Source organism: Protopterus annectens, chromosome 1.part0, assembly GCF_019279795.1.
Source record: "Protopterus annectens isolate FY-2018-M chromosome 1.part0, PAN1.0, whole genome shotgun sequence".
Lineage (NCBI taxonomy): Eukaryota > Metazoa > Chordata > Ceratodontiformes > Protopteridae > Protopterus > Protopterus annectens.
The window spans coordinates 1619556828-1619577284 of record NC_056725.1 but is presented as its reverse complement, the minus strand read 5'-3'; positions in this window follow the sequence as shown (position 1 = coordinate 1619577284).

Sequence of the window (20457 nt, the reverse complement as noted above, 5' to 3'; positions counted from 1 at the left end):
AAAAACAACAGCAACAACTCTATAACACTATTTCCTAACCTAAAAATAAACCCTGAATAGTATACTACTGTTCTGGTTTCCCACCTTAAAACCCTGATAATTATACTCTATACTTATAATCTAAAGCTAGCAAATACCCTGCAAGAATATAAAACACAGTTTAAAACACAGCTATTAAATTAAGACTCTAAATACATACCATACGGCTCCAGGAAGCCTTAGAAAACACAGTTTAAAATACCACTATTAAATTAAGACTCTAAATACATACCATACGGCTCCAGGAAGCCTTCGAAAACAGTTTAAAACACCGCTATTAAATTAAGACTATAAATACATACCATACAGGTCCAGGAAGTCTTAGAAAACACTTGTAGTCAGTGTTAGCCCCACTCCACTCACCCTCGTTCTGCTCGGGCTTGCTCCACACCCCTCCCTGCCCCCAATTTCCACCCACCCCCAGTACCACTAAATTTATAGTCACTTAACCACACCCCCTGTTATAAAATCCTACCAGTTCCCACCTAACATACTTTCTCCACCCCCACTCGATTACCTCTAAATTTACCATCCTATTTTCTGCTGTTGTACCATGCAAACAATAGATCCTTAACTACTATTATCTTCCACTCATAATGCTATACTCCTCTTTACTATCCATTTTGCTGGCTCCTTACTTACTCACCTTGTACGAAAACCAGTTTCTCACTGGTTATCAGTACCCAAAAGGCCATACTATTACCCCAGTTGCAAGCCCTTCTACCTTTCACCAATCTTACAGTACTGTGTTCAGCCCTGCACCCTGCTCATGCTATCAACTTGCAAATCCAAGAACATTAGTTCCAGATTGAAACATTTTTATAAACTCATAAATAAACTCTTGAAACTCATCACTAGGATTAAACCTAACATAACACCTGGTGGTGACATCCACCCTAACCCTGGCCCATCCACTACAGTCAAACCTACCCCCCCATTGCAATCCAAGTTATAAATCTACAATTGATAGGCCAGCTAACTCTCTCCTGACTTGTCACCTTAATATTAGAAGTATTAACAACAAGGTACATGAACTCCATGCACTCCTAGCTGTCCACTCCCCAGAGATTCTCTGTTTATCTGAAACCTGGTTCAAACCTAGCATTACAGACAATGAAGTGCTACCACCTGGGAATAACATATACAGGCTTGATTGTGCTTCCAGGAAAGGGGGTGGGGTAGCTGTTCTATATAAATCTGCATTGAATGTCACCAGTGAAGCTATATAACCACCTCAAATTCACAATTTAGAGATTCTTGCCACTAAGCGACAAATTAATAAAAATAAGTGTATTTACATCATCTGTATGTACATTCCCCCAGGGAATAATGTAGATACACTTGAAGATACCCTTCACTGGCTAACATGTCACTACCCCCAAGAAACCATACTGCTTGGAGACCTTAACATAGACTGGAATACCTGTACCTCAGACTCCCCAACCACCCATGTTAACCTGCATGCATTCTCACAAATCATCACAACCCCTACCAGGATAGGTAAACCAAACCAAAAAGAAAGCATACTTGATTGGATACTCATAAATAGTCATCCCCAATTGTACACCTCTGGGACCCTCCTTGATGACCTAAGCGATCATCTTCTCATCTATATTATTAAGCACAAAGCCATCAACCCCCAACAACCCTTACTTAGAATGGTAAGAAACAAAAAATGCTTTAACCCCACCAAATTCCAACAAGAGCTAAACTCATGTAAATGGTCAATCCCCTTAGATGAAGCAGTCGCATACTTTAACAACAAATTCCTAGAAATCCTAAATTCTCATGCACCTGTTCATTCAAAAAGAACTAAGGCAAAAACTGCACCATGGCTTTTCAAAGAGTCTAAACTAAAAATCACCCTCAGAAATAAGGCAATGGGCATTATGGTGAACTACTAAAGACCCCCAAGATCACATTCAATATAGGCAATTAAGGAACAACACTAAAAAAAAACATTCTACAAGACAAAAAAACTACTACTATAATCTACAGGAAAGAAATCAAAACAAGCCTCAGAAGTTCTGGGCAGGTTTAAATAAACTATTAAGTCCTGGTCAAACATCCACCTCAGTCTCTGCAGCCTCCATTGATAAACCTTCTGAGGAAGTCTCTGATAGTTGTTATCGTTTCTTTACTGAAGCCATTCAAGCCCTAGCAAGCCAACAACCTCCCAGCTCCCCCAACTATGAAAGTTACACCCTCAGAAACCAACTGACATTTAGATTCCAATCAGTTGCCACCTCACTCATCCGCACCTTGATTAAAAAACTAAAACCAACTACACTCTCTGCTGAGCAACTCCCTGCCGAGTATTTACAAAAAGCAGCTGATGCCATTGCTTACCCCATCTTCATACTAATCAATCAAACAATAGCAGAAGCCAGAATCCCTTCTATCTGGAAAATATCCCATGTAATCCCACTTCGCAAAGGAGGTAGCTCTACTGTGTTATCCAGTTATAGGCCAATAGCAATACTATCTCCACTTGCAAAAATTATGGAAAAATGTATCCATAGACAATTGATGCATCACTTAACTCAGAATAACCTCATGGCAGATTCCCAGCATGGCTTTCTACCTCACCACAGCACTACTTCAGCCCTTCTAGCCTTCTCCAACACCATAAACCTTAATCACAATAATAATAACATATCCTCTGCCCTCTTCTTGGATCTCTCCAAGGCATTTGATATGGTGGATCACCAATTACTATTCCATATCCTGAAAACTTTCTGCCTAGACAATACAGTCATGCAATAGTTCCAATCCTATCTGAAAGATAGACAGCAGGCTGTCATTTGGCAAAACAAACTTTCTAAACTCCTACCCAACACACTAAGTGTACCGCAGGGATCCATACTAGGGCCCCTTCTTTTCTCCATCTTCATTAATGACCTCTATTCTGCCATCCCTACAGTCAGCTGTATCCAATATGCAGACGACTCCACCCTGATATGCTCGGCCACATCTCCAAATGAACTGTGGTCAGCAACACAAACCACCTTTAACACAATTGAAAACTGGCTTTCTGGTTGCCGTCTGATCCTGAATCCCCCCCCCAAAAAAACTGTTGCTTTTCTCACTAACACACAGGTCTGCTGCTTCACTTTTACCATTAAATCTAATAATGGCACAATAATCTCCCCAGACTCCTCTACAAAACTGTTAGGTGTTTTAATCAATAATAATCTTAAATTCGACCTACATGTTAATCAATCCATAAAGACCATCAATAAAAAACATGGCTCCCTTTACAGGATAAAAGCCTTCTTAACTCCTCCTGCTAGATTTGCCATAGCTCGTTCTCACCTACTTTCAACTCTTCTCTATGCATCCCCGATACTCTCCAATCTAAACAAATCTGTCCTTAACAAACTCTTCATCTGCTATAACCATGTCACCAGATTTGCCACTGAACTACCTTATAGGACTCACCATTGTATTAATCAGAGCAGCTTGGGTGACTAGAATTACCCAGCTTGATCCAGTATAACCTCATGACTACTGCCCATAAGATCCTTTACAATCCAGATAATACTCCTGCTCTTAAAAATATTATCACCCTCTATCATAATCCCCAACCTCTTTGTTCCTCTAATAGATTACTAGTCCAGACTATTAAACTAATAACTCTGCAGGTGACACTCTCTTTGCGAACACTGTAGGCAGTTCCTGGAACTCTCTCCCAACCAAAATCACTTTGCTCAACTCCCTGAGTCATTTCAAGACTAGACTTAAACAAAATCTGACACTAAACTAGCTATGTCAATGTAGCAAACCCGACTAACTCTCCTTGACAATTAGACTAAAATAGTTATTTTATTTTAGCTCACCTGTGGCACTATCCTGACCTTTACTTTGTTTAACTCTAACATGTTTAGCTATATAACCACTGTAAATATTGTATCTGTAACTAACTGTATGAGTTAATAACAGTATTCTTAGCTGTCTTGAATTACTTAATGATGACCTACTCTCTGAGTTTCTTTAACCCTGGAACTTCTATAATTTGCCTAGGTATGAAACCTCTGTAAATATTTTATCTTAAACTTAACTGCTTGCTTAGGTATGTTCACTGTATTTTTTTAAATCTAATTTGCTGACGTTGGAGCTTTTCTCCCCAGGCCTCCACTGAAAATGGACATGTATCCAGTCGGACTATCCCGATCAACAAATGTAAAAAATAAATAAAATAAAATAAATACATTTTTGAAGCTGATGAGATAGTCATACAATCATAATGCATGGAAGGAAATATTCAGGGGTAAACATTATAGCTTATTCAGTTAGTCAGGAATCAGCAGAGTTTTACATTTAAAGACTTGCAAAATGTTTTGGCTATGTCATTCTTCAAAAACGTTTCATTCCAGCTTCAGTGTTGCGAAGTATGTCCTGAAGAGTGGCATAAGTGTGAGATTTGATGAAGTATTGCTAATACTGCTTTGTTTACGACTTTGGACGTTTCAAGAGGGTAGAAGCCAACAATATGGATGTTCCTTGCTACAGAGGGTCTGAAAATTGGAGGTAGCGAAAAATCTGTGTGATTTCCGAGTAATATGTAGCAATGCAATGAGATGCTGATTGCAAAGCTGATGGAATGATTCCCAATAGAAGGTGTGCACTTTAGGTGGCCTTGGAATAGGTTGCATCATTCTTGTTTTGTCAGAGTAATGATAAAAGGAAAGGAAGGTAAAAACAATTAGCATACAGTTTTAGGCAATTACCTGTTATTTGTGATTAATGAATTGTTATTTGGTATTGAGGAGTACAGAGAACAGATTTTGTATATGACGTGGTTGCTCTAAATGATGCTGAAAGACTAAGAGAGACAAATGAGAATAAATTCTACAAATACATATGCTTCAGGATGTCTTAATAAGACAGACTTAGAATCAGGGTGTCTGTCATTTTTTTTTAAGAAACAGATAATGTGGACATATTTTATGGTATTTAGAGTTTGTCAATGACTGGACAGCGGTGAAAGGATGTCCACATATAAAGAAAAGGATGAAAGGGAAGCAGGGGCTGGTGCAAAGTTAAGCTCAGAAGAAGTACTGGAGAATGACAAAGGCCACCATAAAGATGTGACTATTAAGAAGGTCACTGTTCTGATACTGAATGCACAAAAAGCATATTTTTTTAGTACTGCGGTGGTGGTGCTGTGGTAGCGTTGTCGCCTGACAGTTAGACGTTGCCCGTTCGATTCTCAGTTAGAGTGTCTTCTGTGTAGTGACATGCGTGAATGGGTGTTCCTTCGTTGAAGGTTTTGCGTTAGGCCCGGCAAGCCAGTACATAAAAATCTACTGCCAATCATTAGCGGACCGGAGTTCCGCTGTGGCGACCCCTAACCGGGAAAAGCCGAAAGACACAAACATATCACTTCTTCATAAGATATCGAGGGTAAAATGATTGGAAGTACAGAGTTATGAATAATAGATTACTGCATACCATTTTAAATCTCCCAGGCAGGGAAAATGTTTCCATTAGGCAATTACTCGTGAAGTATACTTTTCTTCTATCCACACACATGCATTTCTGACTTGAAAGCATTAATGTTGTCATACTCTTTGCTTTTGTCTGGCAATGTGGTCTAGCCATGAGCTACTCTTTCTCCAGCACAAGATACACCCCAGAAATCAAATTATTTTAGGTTTACCTGTTGGTAAAGTACATAACCTTGACTATTTATGTTGGTTTGAGGTTTTAATAAATACACAGATGCAAACTCCGATCATTGCTAACTAGGTTAAAAGCCAGAATCGCATCTGTTCCTGTTTGTGCATACATCAAGGCATACAAACAGCTGTCTTTTCCTTCTTTTCCTTTTTCCAAACCGTTTATCATCTTATCAGTTATGATCCTATAAAACATTTCTGGAACATCACAATTTTGTATAAGTTACTTACATACCAAATAGTGCAATGCAGAAGCTCAGTGTTCAGGTCTGATATTGATAGGATCTTGAATATGGGTAATAATGTAATAGCAAACTTGATTTTATTAACTATTTGCCCACCCCTATTGTTTTATTTTTTTACAGAGTCCACACTCTTCCTGCTTTATTCTGGTGTTTGTCAGTCTTGCTTTGTCAGCATTACATAGTCTGCCATTTTCTTTCCTTGAGAATCTGTGCCATAGATATTCATAAGCAGTGAAAAATCACCCTGTAAGGTTAGACTGAGTTCCAAGTGCTTTGTGTAGACTCTCACCGATGACTGCAATGTTTGATTGTACTACTTATATTTTTGAGGTGATGTTATTTTCAGCATCATGCAACCATGTTTTATCATAAGTTATTTTACTAACCGGTCTTATCCAAGTCTTGGGCTTTAGTGGTATTAAGTCATATCTCTTACATGCTTACTAAAGCAGTTTCTCCAGGTTCCATTTGTATATTACTCTTTCAAAACAATAGTCAAGTTTGTGGCATGGCATTAATGAGCAAAACTTCTGTTTATGCTTACCCTACAGTGAGCTAGTACATCATTACTGTATGCTGCATTTTATGATATTTTATTATGCTCCTAACTCCTATCACTTGTAAAAGGCATTTAATGTCTACTAGGTGAGAAAGTTATCAAACTCATAAACAAATTGCATTTATACTGCTCTTAATCATAGCTGTTTCTGTCGTAGCTAGACATTCCATTTCTGCAGCTTCTTAATTCTGTCCAATTATTCTTCTGATCACAAATTCTTTGGCAACTTGTTTTAAATCGCTCATTATATGGTGTGCTTTACACAATGTACAGTCATACTTCCATTCCTGTTTTGCCGCTAGAAAGCAGGCAATGATAGTTAATCTTCCTTTTCATGTACATAATAAATTTTGACCACTGGATGTGACTCATTTTAAGTCATAGCAAGCAATATTCATTTAACACTGCAAAAATGTTTGGGCAAATGTAACGGAAAAATATTTTGCACTCTTGCTTAGTGTGTTAACAACAGTAGTCTTTTTACGAGCATGGAGCTTGTTTAATTAGCTATCTGTTCCCTTAGCAAGCTGTGAATTTAAACTACAACTCTTTAATTAACTATCTAATCCCTCAGCAAGCTATACATTAATAGTGCTTTATTTAAAGATCATTTATCAGGAATGCACAGAAGGGTTACTCTCATGGGATGACAAAAGTTTTTCAAGAGGTAGAGTGAAAGGGAGACAGAGATGACACCACCACAGGGGAAACCATTGAGTACACAACTGCTAAATGATTTGCTTTAGGGATTGATTTATAATGAACTTCCCAGTTTACCTTGTTCATTAGGTGTTTCTGTACTACTATTGCTTAGCTAATATTAAGAGTAAAAAACAAACATGTTTGTTTTTCTTACATCAGAAGTACTATAGACAGCAGTGTATTTGCAAATGTTTGTTTGTGTGTGTATGTGTGTGTGTGTGTGTGTGTGTGTGTGTGTGTGTGTGTGTGTGTGTGTGTGTGTGTGTGTATGCATGTGTGCATGTGTGTTTTTGTATATGTAGGGTGGTTTGTACCAACTATCTATAATGATTTAAATGAACATCATATCTACTGTGTTTTATAAACTTTGCTGCAAATGTAGCTAAAGCCCCAAACTTTTTATCTACATACCAAATTAAGTCCAGGTATGGTTTACTAAATCTAGTAACCCTGACATTCATGACTTGGCCCATACAAACAAAAAAAAAACAATTTTTAACACAACACTCTAACACTTTCTATATATATATATATATATATATATATATATATATATATATATATATATATATATATATATATATATATATATACACACACACACACAATAGGCACCAGTACCCACCAAAGCATAAGAGATGACACACTTCCAGTGTCAGATGACTGCTCTATAGGACACAGAACATCCACTGGCACACAGCCCATAACAATATCCTGGTGCAACAGCCGAGTGTTCCACATACGCACAGTGGACACTAAACTGTGGCACAGAGCATACAGTGGGACTGGTTTGCACACATGACAAGTAATCGTACTACAATTTAGATAACCACACAATGTGTATAGTACACAATAAGCCTCTGCACAAGGCATACACTGGTACTGGTTTGCACACAGGATTAAAAGTAGTACTGCAGTAGAGATAAGCACATGATGGATGGCATGTCCATGGAATGTGCAGGTACCCATTTACACTTGAATGTGGTGGTGCAGTGTCAATCACTGAATGCTTAAAAGTGCACGTTATTCACTACCGCAAATTATGTATCCAACATGGACCATCGGCCAATGTAGCTCTTAGAAATAAGTTTTTCCTACTGATTATCTTATGAATGGAAACCTGCTTAAGCTTGATACTATTGCAAGAGATCTTAGCTGTCCTTTGATCTTTAAGAATTGGTTACAGCAATGATATCTTTCACAATGACCACTTAATTGTCAAAAGTATATTCTCAAGATCCAGAGGATTTAGTTCTTCTATGTTCCTCCCTTATTAGGCCAGTCATTGAATATACTGCTCTGACTGGTATGGATTTTATCAAAATATATATCTTAGACTGAGAAACCTCAAGATTTCTTAATGATGAGAATCCCTCAGCTATCTAGATAGATGAAAAAGCCTTTATTTCTTTTGTATTGTTTTGTACACTGTCTTACTTGGAGATCTCTGCCTTGCCTTTCGGACTATGAAAGAATAGATCTTCTCCACCTCAGAAACACTGGTAGTGTTAGCAACATTTAATCAAAAATTCTCAGTTTACATCATAATAAAAATAGGACTTCTCAGAATTCCCTTCTTTTGGAACAAACTTCCCTTATGTGTTAAATGATGTAACTCCTTAACTTCCTTCATCTTGACTCTTGATAACTGTATAAGTTCACACAGGTTTATCCCACATATTAGTAGCATGGTCCTTATCAAGAGAGGAGGCTGGCCTACTGGTGATATTTGCTAGAGTGCATGCATAAGCATTATATGGTGCTCAAACCACCTTCCTGTTATCACCCTATGAACCTATGAACTTATGGCTATTAAACTACTTCACCACAAACTGAAAACAGAATAGCTCACCATCACACAAGGAAAGACGCCAGTGATTACATTTATATTTTATTAAATTATAGTGCAGTCCAGTAGTAGATCCACAATGTAGTCCCTAAGCACACACTGGATCCAATAAAATCTGGTTAGCAGCAAATACAAAGCATAAAATGTAGACTCCTCTAGCACCTCGGCTCCTCAGCCTTTACAGAGTATATCCCTACTTCACATGTTCTATCTTTAAATAACATGATTACAAATAGTTAACCAATCATAGACTTAAATTAATTAAAGAAAACATTTCCAATGACATTCTTGATTCATTCCATACAGAATTAAAGTGTTAAGCTTCAGAATTAAAATAGATTCTAACTTCCAAATTTGTCTTTTAATAACAAAGTCATTGTGTGTGCTTGTGTGTGTGTGTGTGTGTGTGTGTGTGTGTGTGTGTGTGTATGTGTGCATCAATATCAATATCTATATCTACATCTATCTATATCTATATCTGTATCTATATATATATCTGTATCTATATCTATATCTATATTTATATCTATATCTATAGCTTGCTACACATACACACACACATATCTGCAAGGAACGTGGCACATAAAAAATCTCATATATATATATATATATATATATATATATATATATATATATATATATATATACACACACACACACACACACAAAATCCATCCTCAACCACTTTTTCCCATTTTACACATGGGGTCAGGGTGTCACTTCAGCAGTGACAATGATCTTGAGCCAAGGTTTACACAATTGGGTAGCTAGCCCTTCATTCATACCACTTACTTGCACACACACTCTCACCTACAGCCAATTTAGCATGCCCAATCCACCTACTGCACATTTTTGGAATGTTGGAAGAAACCGGAGCACCTGGAGAAGACACATGTGATTACAGGGAGGTCATGCAGACTCTACACAGAAGGCACCCAAGCCAAGAATTGAACTGGAGCACCTCTTGCTGTGAGGCAACAATGCTAACCACTGCACCACCACGACCACCCTAAGTATACATGTATTTGAGTTGCTCATGTAACATTCGCCTAAATGTGCATTCGAAGAAAAAGAATATTGATGCCTAAATCATCAAACTGGCTTTTCACCTAAATCCCTGTAAAACAAAGTTATCTGCGTTGTGTGCATATGTGTGTGTGTGTGTGTGTGTGTGTGTGTGAGGGGTGAATTCACTCCACAGACTCCTTGCATATTGTTATGATCGCACCACACTGGAGAAAGGGAAAACATACAATCCAAGTAATTCTGGCACTTAGAAGAATAGCTGGTTGAATGACCTGAACATCAATATTTTAGCATTCTATATATTACATATTTCCATACACTTTTTTGCACAGTGTAAATACTTAAAAAAACTTTTTCCTTGTAACATACTGTAGAATCATCATATTATCATAATACAATGCTCATAAAACATCTTCTTGTCAAACAGTCATTGTTTAATATCTATCATCAATAACTTTCCATTGTTAAGCATGCAACTACGAGTATCAGGATCATCTATCCTAATCTCACGTTTGATTTAGTATTAAACACACATTTAAAAAAAAAAAAAAATATATATATATATATATATATATATATATATATATATATATATATATATATATATATATATATATATATATAAACACACACACACACACACACACACACACAATGAAAGAGAGGAAGAGAAAGAAACGATATACGTGAGGACATATATAGCCCCAACAGCTGTACCAAGTTTTTGCAAATACATACATCTTATTTTCAAACAGAAAATAATTATGAAACAGGCAAATGAAGAATAAAATCAATGCATGTCCCTTCATTTAAATCAGACTACTACTTTCAACCTGCTTCTATGCTGAATGTTGATATATAAGGCCTTAATGTCCATAACATCTCAATAATAATCCTTCTATCAGACCAAATTCTGGAGTATGTTGAGTAAATGCCCTTTATATTTAATATGGTCTAGAATAAAGTCTAATATTTTCCTCCAAAATTGATAAAAAAGACCTGCATTTTGCACATATGATCTAACAGTGTAAACTACAGGCTGGCCATGAGGATTAATACAATTCTTGTAAATCTGAAGAATTATATATATAATTGTAAACTGAGTCTTTTTAATATGTAAGACTTGAATGTCTCTGATTAAAAATGTCCAACCTCTCACCTTTTTAAGAATATCCAACAACAGGGTGTTATAACTTCCTAAGGGAATTAATTTAAAAGAACACACTCATCAGTATTGCACAAGACATCATTACACATTTGTAAAAATGCCTTTTCTTTTCAAAAATATCCTAGTTGCCTCTTTTGTTATACTGTTTAAAAGTAAATGTATCAGAAAATTCATGTAACTCTTGCAAAGCAAGCCTGATCAGCTTTTTCATACATCTATTACTCTCTAAGTGTATTTTTAATTAACACTTGTTCAAACAAGCTTATACTTGTAGACAGATAAGGAGACATAAATTTGTTGACAGTCAAGTTCTGGTAATGCCAAATGTCCATAACCCATATTCAACAATGCCATCCCCTGTAAAATCATCATATCAAATACATTCCAATTTGCTTTCCCATCATAAGACATTTCCTCAAATACATCATAAATGGCTATATTTAAAAGGTCATCATTCACAGTAACATTACTTTCCTGATGGATGTAAACTGAAAAAAAAATTAAATTTATGACCAAACCTGTAAATGTCAATAAACAATTCAGCTAGACTGGTGGTGTTGTGTTAACAAAGTACATTTTAATAACAAAGTCCAAGCAGTGCCTATAGGTTGTAGTGAAGAAAAATGTATAATTTTGAAGTCATCCTGTTGTTCACTCAACAACCACAATGTCTGTTTGGGTTACAAAGGCTTCACTGTCCTTTAGTCTCTACTGTTAAATCATTATTAGATCTCACCTTACCACACAGGTTCTTAGGTTCATAGGTAAGTACTAAGCTAGTTGCCCTTGAGGGCCATTTTAAGCCTAGCCAATTTCCCTTTCTGTACTTGAAACTGTCCCATTTAGTATAGATTGATCTTATCCATCCAAATGTGTTGGATTGTGTGAGCCAGAAGTACACTTTTTGGAGTTTTTCCACTTTTTTCTACTATTATGTGATTGTGAAGTTGGCGTACATAATTTAGTTGGTTATTGGGGGGAGGGGCTTGACCTCTTGCAAAATAAGATTTTTTGTGTGTTTTTTTATAGTTTTAGGTCACTGATTTTGACATTTATGTTTTGGGAAATACTGAGCCAAAAGATAGTGTTATGATTCATTGGTAAACCCTGTCCAGACCCCAATGCAGAGAGTCAGAAAAGCTCACGAAATGTGGTGTACAACAGTAACTAACAAATATGAAATGATGAATTGGCTCCGACAGTGTAAAAACAAGTTTAATTAGTAAAATAAAAAAGCACCAGCATAGTTCCATAAAATTGCCTCTCTTTTTTTAAGGGTTGCTGCCACCCTCCACCACCATTCTTTAATTATTATTATCCAAAGAAGGACCTTCTGAACCTTCTGAAGTTGGGGGGTGAAAACCTGTGAATGTCTGTGTGTTTTTGTGCATTTTTCTTATTGATATCATAAAGGTGTTGTTAAAGTCTTCTAGTCTTTTTCTCTTTTTGCCAATATAAAAAAAGAAGCAGTCTTCACACTTAGCTAAAGTTAGAGTTCCTGTTCCAACCCCTTTTCAAATAATTCCTTAAAATTCCTTCCTGCCTTATACACAAAAATAGGCTCTTGCCCCACTAGTTCATTAATTTCTTTATTTACCCTAAAGATGTTCCAATTCTTAGTCACCAGTTTCCTGATGTCCTTAGAATAACTATTCTGTTCCAAAACAAGTGCCTTTTTGTAACATCCATTAGTATCAGTCACCCTCTCTCTTTCCAACTCCCTTCCTAACAATGATTGGTACTTACTGCCCCATCCTTCCATCACTTCTTTAAAGATACTTTCAATAATTAACCTAGGATATTCTCTATCCAAAAGCATGTCCTTTAAGTTATTCAGTTCCCCTTCTAGATCATTCTTGCCACATGAATGGCTTGCCTTTTACTGGGCTTTTTTCCTGGAAATGTGGGTGGTTACTACTATAATGCAAATAGGCATTATAAAAAGTCTCTTTCCTTAATATATTTGATTTAAAACCACCTTCAGTGTGGCATATCTTGGTGTCCAAAAAACTTATACTCTCTTTACTCCATGAATGTGTAAATTTTAAGTACTTGCAACACCCATTAAAGTAGTTGACAAATGCTGTTCTGTTCCATAAAACAAATATATCATCCAGAAACCTTACATAAAAATGTATGTACTTAAAATAAGGGCTGGGGAACATAAATTCCCTTTCCCATCCCGACATAACTATATTTGCAAAGGTGGGGGCGCATGCCACTCCATAGCACCACCCTTGGTCTGCTGGTAGTACTCTACTTCAAAATGTATGAAGTTATTCTCCAAAACTAACTCCTACCACCAAACCAATCTGGTCCTTGGACAAGGTTGAATATAGTTGCAACATATCATAGAAATATTACTAACAAGGGTGGTAGAATTAATGGAGTTAGTTTTGGAGAATAACTTCATACACTTTGAAGTAGAATACTACCAGCAGACCAAGGGTGTTGCTATGTGGGCGGCATGTGCCCCCACCTTTTCGAGTATAGTTATGTCAGGGTGGTAAAGGGAATTTGTGTTCCCCAGCCCTTATTTTAATTACATACATATTTATGTAAGGTTTCTGGATGATATATTTGTTTTATGGGACCAAACAGCAGAAGAGATCCCAGAATTTGTAAACTACCTTAATGGGTGTTGCAGGTACTTAAAATGTACACATTCATGGAGTAAGGAGAGTATACGTTTTTTGGACACCAAGATATCCCACACTGAAGGTGGTTTTAAATCAAATATATTTAGGAAAGATACTTTTTGTAATGCCTATTTGCATTATAGTAGTAACCACCCACATTTCCAGAAAAAAAGCCCAGTAAAAGGCAAGCCATTCATGTGGCAAGAATGATCTCTGTGCAGGATGATCTAGAGGGGGAATTGAATAACTTAAAGAACATGCTTTTGGATAGAGAATATCCTAGGTTAATTATTGAAAGTATCTTTAAAGAAGTGATGGAAGGATGGGGCAGTAAGTACCAATCATTGTTAGGAAGGGAGTTGGAAAGAGAGATGGCGACTGATATGAAGGAGTGTCACGAAAAGGCACTTGTTTTAGAAAAGAATAGTTATTCTAAGGACATCAGAAAACTGGTGACCAAGAACTGGAACATCTTTAGGGTAAATAAAGAAATTAATAAACTAGTGGGGCAAGAGTCTGTTTGTGTATATAAGGCAGGAAGGAATTTTAAAGAGTTATTTTAACAGGGGTTGCAACAGGAGAATGCAAGTAAAAAGGGAACTCTAACATGTGGAAGTTGTGCTCAGTGTAGTTACATTCATAGACAAAAAATCTTGGTGCTCAACAATGTCCTGCAAAGCAAGGTGACATTTGACAATGGTAATTGTACGACCAGTAAAGTGGTTTATTTACCTAAATGTGAAGACTGTGCTGGATTTTATATTGGCAAAACAGAAAGAGCACTAAAGACTAGAATTTACAAACACCTTTATGATATCAGTAATAAAAATGCCACAAATGCATGTACAGACATTCACAGGTTTGCACCAACGTCAGAAGGTTCACCTTTGGGATCTTGGAAAGAATTCATTTTAATCCATGGGTGGTGACTGGCAGCAAACCCTTTTAAAAAGAGAGTTAGTTTGGCAATTAAAACTGAATGCCACATTTTTGCTTGGTTTAAATGACCTGGTCTCTATAGGATATGTTTTAAGAGAAAAAGTCAAGGTTTTAACATGAATATTTTTTTGCTGTGTATTGTTGCTTTAAGGCTAAATGGTTTGTAATTAAGTTCACTTACAGTTATGTAAATGAGAGTATTTTATAGTAGTATATAATATGGTTTGTAATTGATGGATTTTATCTGATGAAGTCTCCCAATGCAGAGAGGCCAGGGAGTCCTCCATTAGTGTTAAAGTGTGGTTTAGTCAGCAGGCTGCCTCCCATTTCCCTCTGCTCCTTTTACAGGTGAGGAGCCTTACCTTTACTGGCACTTGTCATACTGGTGACCCATTGTCTCACTTGTATGTCCTGCTCTGACCACCATTAGAATTGATTTCGTAATACAGGCACAAGCATTTCCTGGCCATTTTGTCTTACCTGCTAACTTAATATAGTGTGGACAAAAACCTGTAGTATCTGATTTGTCTGGCTTCTTACATTAGATTGAATTTTCTTACCTGTATAAATTAGCATTTTGTGAGGCTCTTGGCTGATTCCCACAGAGCTCAGCAATGCCTAGTGTCCTCACCTGTGCCTCTGAAGTGATTTCCTTGTATCATGTGCCATTCAGGCACAGGCTAAGTATACATGCATTTAAAAATTGCACTTCCAAATACTTTTTTAGTGATTGACTACCGATTTCTTGTTTTATTTATGCATTTATCTATATTTAAGGCTGAAATTGCTGCATTTTCTCAACAGTCTTGCTGTTGGTCTAATTGACTTGAAATCCTCATGTCTGGTGAGTTTGTTAAAGCTGCTTTGTGGTATACACTCTCAAGCAATCCATTTTGTGCTTTACATTAAGAGGACTGGGATATTACATCTAGTGGCAGTAGGTGTTGGCCTGCTCTATCTGAGTTGAAAAACACAAGTGTTTACTTATAAAACTAACACTACGATTGTCCCTAACCCTAGAAACTACCCTAGGAGACCTCTGTAAAACCCAGACCACAAACCTTAATAGCCCACTCTAATACAGGTTCAGGTAACCTAGATATGCAATTCCAAAATGTCTATGTAGACCGCTTGGTTGATATGGTCATCCTGAGACAAAGTAATAATTCTTCCTTGTTCGATGAGAACCTTTTAATCCTTAAAGAAACCAACACAGCATGTGAGAAATGTGCATACACAACTTCCTTTGAGGCAAAAATCTTGCATACAAACAAGGTCATGATGAACACACACACTACATCTACCACATATAGTGCCAACCCACACAGACCATCTTATGCTGAGACACTAAAAGGCAATCTCTCCAAAACTTCAAGGACCTCCTAGCCTGAAAATGGCAATGCCTATTCTCAGCACAATCGCTAAAGAATATGCCAAAAGCAACACCAAACACTGCATATAAGCCTACACCCCAATGGATCCCTGAAAACAAATCCCAAAAGGCAAGCAAGCAAGCAATTTACCCAAGACTCTTGTCATGGGAGACTCTATTGTATGACACGCAAATGCCACACTCACCAGAATGGACAAGGAGAAGATCACAGTCAGTTGCTTATCTGGAGCTAGAATCGACCAAGTTATACACGTACTCAAATCATTGCAACACAGGTACCAATATGATTCAACCATAATCCATTTGAGTGTAAATGATCTGAGATATGCCTCTCTGGATTACATGAAGAGAGAGAGAGACATTATGAGCCCAAAGTACCAATCATAATACCAGTAGATTGTGAGGCACCCAGTATTACTGCTGCACAGGTTAAAACAGCACTGTCCAAGGCCAAGAATACAGCTTCTTTGGGACCTGACAGTATCCCTGGCTGTGGTCTACATGAACTACAGAGTGAACTGGCACCTCACCTGTGTGCCCTGTTCAATGACAGCCTCACCTCAGCCTTTGTCCCTACCGAATGGTGCACTGCTGCAGTTATCCCTCTCCACAAAGGAGGAGCGACTACAGACCCTGGGAACTATCGCCCCATTAGCCTGATGAGTCTGATATGCAAAGCTATGGAATGCATCACCATGGACCTAATAAACATGGATATAGGAATTCTCCAAACTCTGTATCCTACACCGTTTGGTCTTGGAAGGGTAGATCATGCCTGCTCAACTTGGTCGACTTCTTTGATTCAGTCACCAAAGCTGTGGATGAAGGTAAGGTGGTTTGTACATCCTAACTTGATCTGGCCAAGGCCTTTGATACCATTCCTCACTCAGGAATCATAGAAAAACTTACTAAGCTAGGCATCAACCCATATATCACTAGGTGGGTTGCAAACTGGCTCACAGATAGAACCCACAGTGTGAAAGTAGTTAACTCCAAGTCAGACTGCCGACCAGTCATGAGTGGAGTCCCACAGGGTTCGGGCCTGGGTCCTCTTCTGTTTAGTATCTACTTCTCTGAAGTCCAGGCCAACATGAAGGAACTCTGGCTAACAAAGTTCACAGATGATTGCAAGTTGGGAACTATTATTACCTCCCCAAGTGATGTTGACATCCTACAGAATGGCCTCAATGAGACCAACGACTGGTGTCGGAGCTATGGCCTTAAGCTCAATGCCAAAAGATGTGTCTTCATCCCCTTTGGGAAAAACCCGGTTCCCTTGAATTACCACATTGATGGTAGTCCACTGAATACAGAAGGCATTATAAGAGATCTGGGAACACAGGTTGACAGCAACCTCTCTTTTGACCACCACGTTGCCACTGTGATCAGAAAGTCCTTCTATGTGGCACATCTCATTTGCTAAGGGTTTTGCATCCACGAAGAAAGCAGTCATTGTCTCCCTCTACTCTTCCCTCATTAGGCCAATCATTGAGTACAATGCCCCATTTGGCATGTACCTCACTAGACACCTGCAACAACTGGAGAGGCCACAAAAGTATCTCACAAAGAGGATCCTAGGCCTTAAACACTTGTCCTATATGGACAGACTCAAAAAACTCCAACTATTCTCTGTCTCATATCGCCTACTTAGAGACGATCTCTGCTTGACTTACAAAGCCATGTCTGACACAGCTCTGTTAGAAATGCTACATCTAAAGAAATCCCAATCCCTCTGCACCACACACTCCAGAGACTCCAACCTCATTACCTCAATCAACAGAACATGCTGGAGGGACAGGTTCATAACCCAGAGACTGCCTATGCTATGGAATAGACTTCCTATACATGTCAAGCAGAGCACCTCACTGGCCCTCTTCAAGAGAAATCTTGATGAGTGGATGGGAAATAGAAAATTCACCTCAGGGATCACTCTAGTGGCTCTACTCGACATAGGCACTAGGAACTAAGGTTGGGTGGCATGATGCCAGGGTAATCCTATGGGCTAGGCTTGTAAAGGCTCCAGGGCCATTAACCTAGTACACACCTATGAACCTATGAATAAGTGTCTCAGACCATTATGTGCTTTGCATTGAGAAGCATTCTACCTTCACCAAGGATGATGCCACAGTATGAACAAAAAATGATTGACTTTATAGCTGGTTTACCTTATGATGTCAGTCCAGGGGAATTCAATATCTGTCAATAAACAATGTTGCTTTGCCAGTGATAGTCTGCACCTGTCCCCCTCTCCCGGGTTTCTGGATTTTGGCTAAAAATTATCTACCCACTTAGAGCCTTTTTTTAGGCAATGCCCAAGTAACAAACCTACTGACATAGCAAATAAACCCCAACTTAACCTAAAGATGTTACTGTTCAATGCTAGGACCTTTAACAAGAAACTTCACACCCTACAAGCTCTCCTCATTCTGAAGTACATAGACATCTGTGCCATTACCTAGACATGGTTTAAAGCCACAGAAAGTACTCCAGCAATGGAAGGCTACAGTGCCTTCCACACATTTACATCATCAGCCACACAGACAGGGACTAAAGATGGATGTGTGATCAACATTAGCAACAAGCATACCTCAAGGTTGGTTAAACAGGATGATACTCTATAGTTCACACTCAACTCACCTTAGATAGAGTCCTTTACCATAGTTTTGCAAGCTCTAGGTCACCATCTATGTCACAGGAATCCCACAGCTCCAATCTATACCTACTGGAGGCACTCTCCATCCAACCAAACACTATATTTTTGGCAGACTTTTACTAATCCTCTATAGACTGGGAAACATACACTGCCTCCAATCTGCAGACACAATGCTTCCTGGCCTTTATTAACTCAAATACCCTTGATCAGATAGTGCACACTTCAACCAGAGCTTCAAGAATACTGGACCTAGTTCTCACCAGTATGGGAGAATACTACCCCCCATGTTACATCCTCACTGGTAAGGTCAGATCACAAAGCTGTCTCATTCAAAATAAAAATCAACTTGGAAAACCCAGCAAAAGTTGTTACCGTTAGAAACTATTCAAAATCAAACTGCACTCTATCAAAATTCAATGTCCCACAGTTCACAACAGTCTATGCACAGTTATACGTTCATAGGTTAGTTCTAGGCTAACTGCCATTGTGGGCCATTTTAAGGCAACCAGTTACCCCATGTAAGAATCAAATGCTGCACCTTGTGATTGTAAGGTAAACACCTTAACCATTATACATTCAAATGGCTGCATAGAATCTGCTTTACCAACCAGAAGTAAGTCTAAAACAAACCCTAAAAGCAAACTACACTGGTGGAATCTAATCTTAAAGGGGTTTACAACAAATAGAAAAAAAGTCCTGACCAGAATCGGAAAGAGCAACTCTCATAATGACAAGAGCTCACTAATAAAACTAAACAGGAAACTAAGAGGACTAATTAAATCCAACAAGGCCAATTACAAGGTTAAGATAGCCTCTCAGGATAAAGACAGCCACAAGGCCTTCTACAGCTGCATCGGAAATCTCAAAGGCATCATATAACAGTGTGCAGAACTGGTAGTAAATGGTACCACCTTCAATGAGCAGAGTAACATAGCAAATCCCACCTTCACTGAGCAGAGTGACATAGCAAATCCCAACTTCACTGAGCAGAGTGACATAGCAAACCTGCGCAAAAAGTAGGGGAGCTGTGTGGCACAAAATACATAGCCTTACTTTATCTCTGTGGGGAATATCACCCACATATTGGATAACTATAGGCAGGTATTGTATATTATCTCTTTTCTAAACCCGCTCCAAAAATGTAATGTTGACTGTACATGGTGACCATATATAATGGCATCTGATTGTATTCCACAGTTGAGTAACACCTTTGTTACCCCTTCCACTATATGACCTCACATTGGCCATGTATATGACAGCATACAGCACTCATGCACATACTCTTACAACACATGCAGAAAGGTACAGCACAATGACATAATGACTGGACCATGTTAAGGCTACAGATACATTCAAGAGACAACATTTGATTTCCTAAGTAACAAGAACATGGCTGCTCCTGCTGTACACTGTATCATATAGAGCTATACAAACATAACTGTATATTGTGCCCATGTGTGCTGTACCTGGATGTACTCCTTTTGCAATTTATTTACCAGGCTTATATAAACAATCTAGTTCATAAAGTGTCAGACACACAAAACACATATGCAAACACTCATGT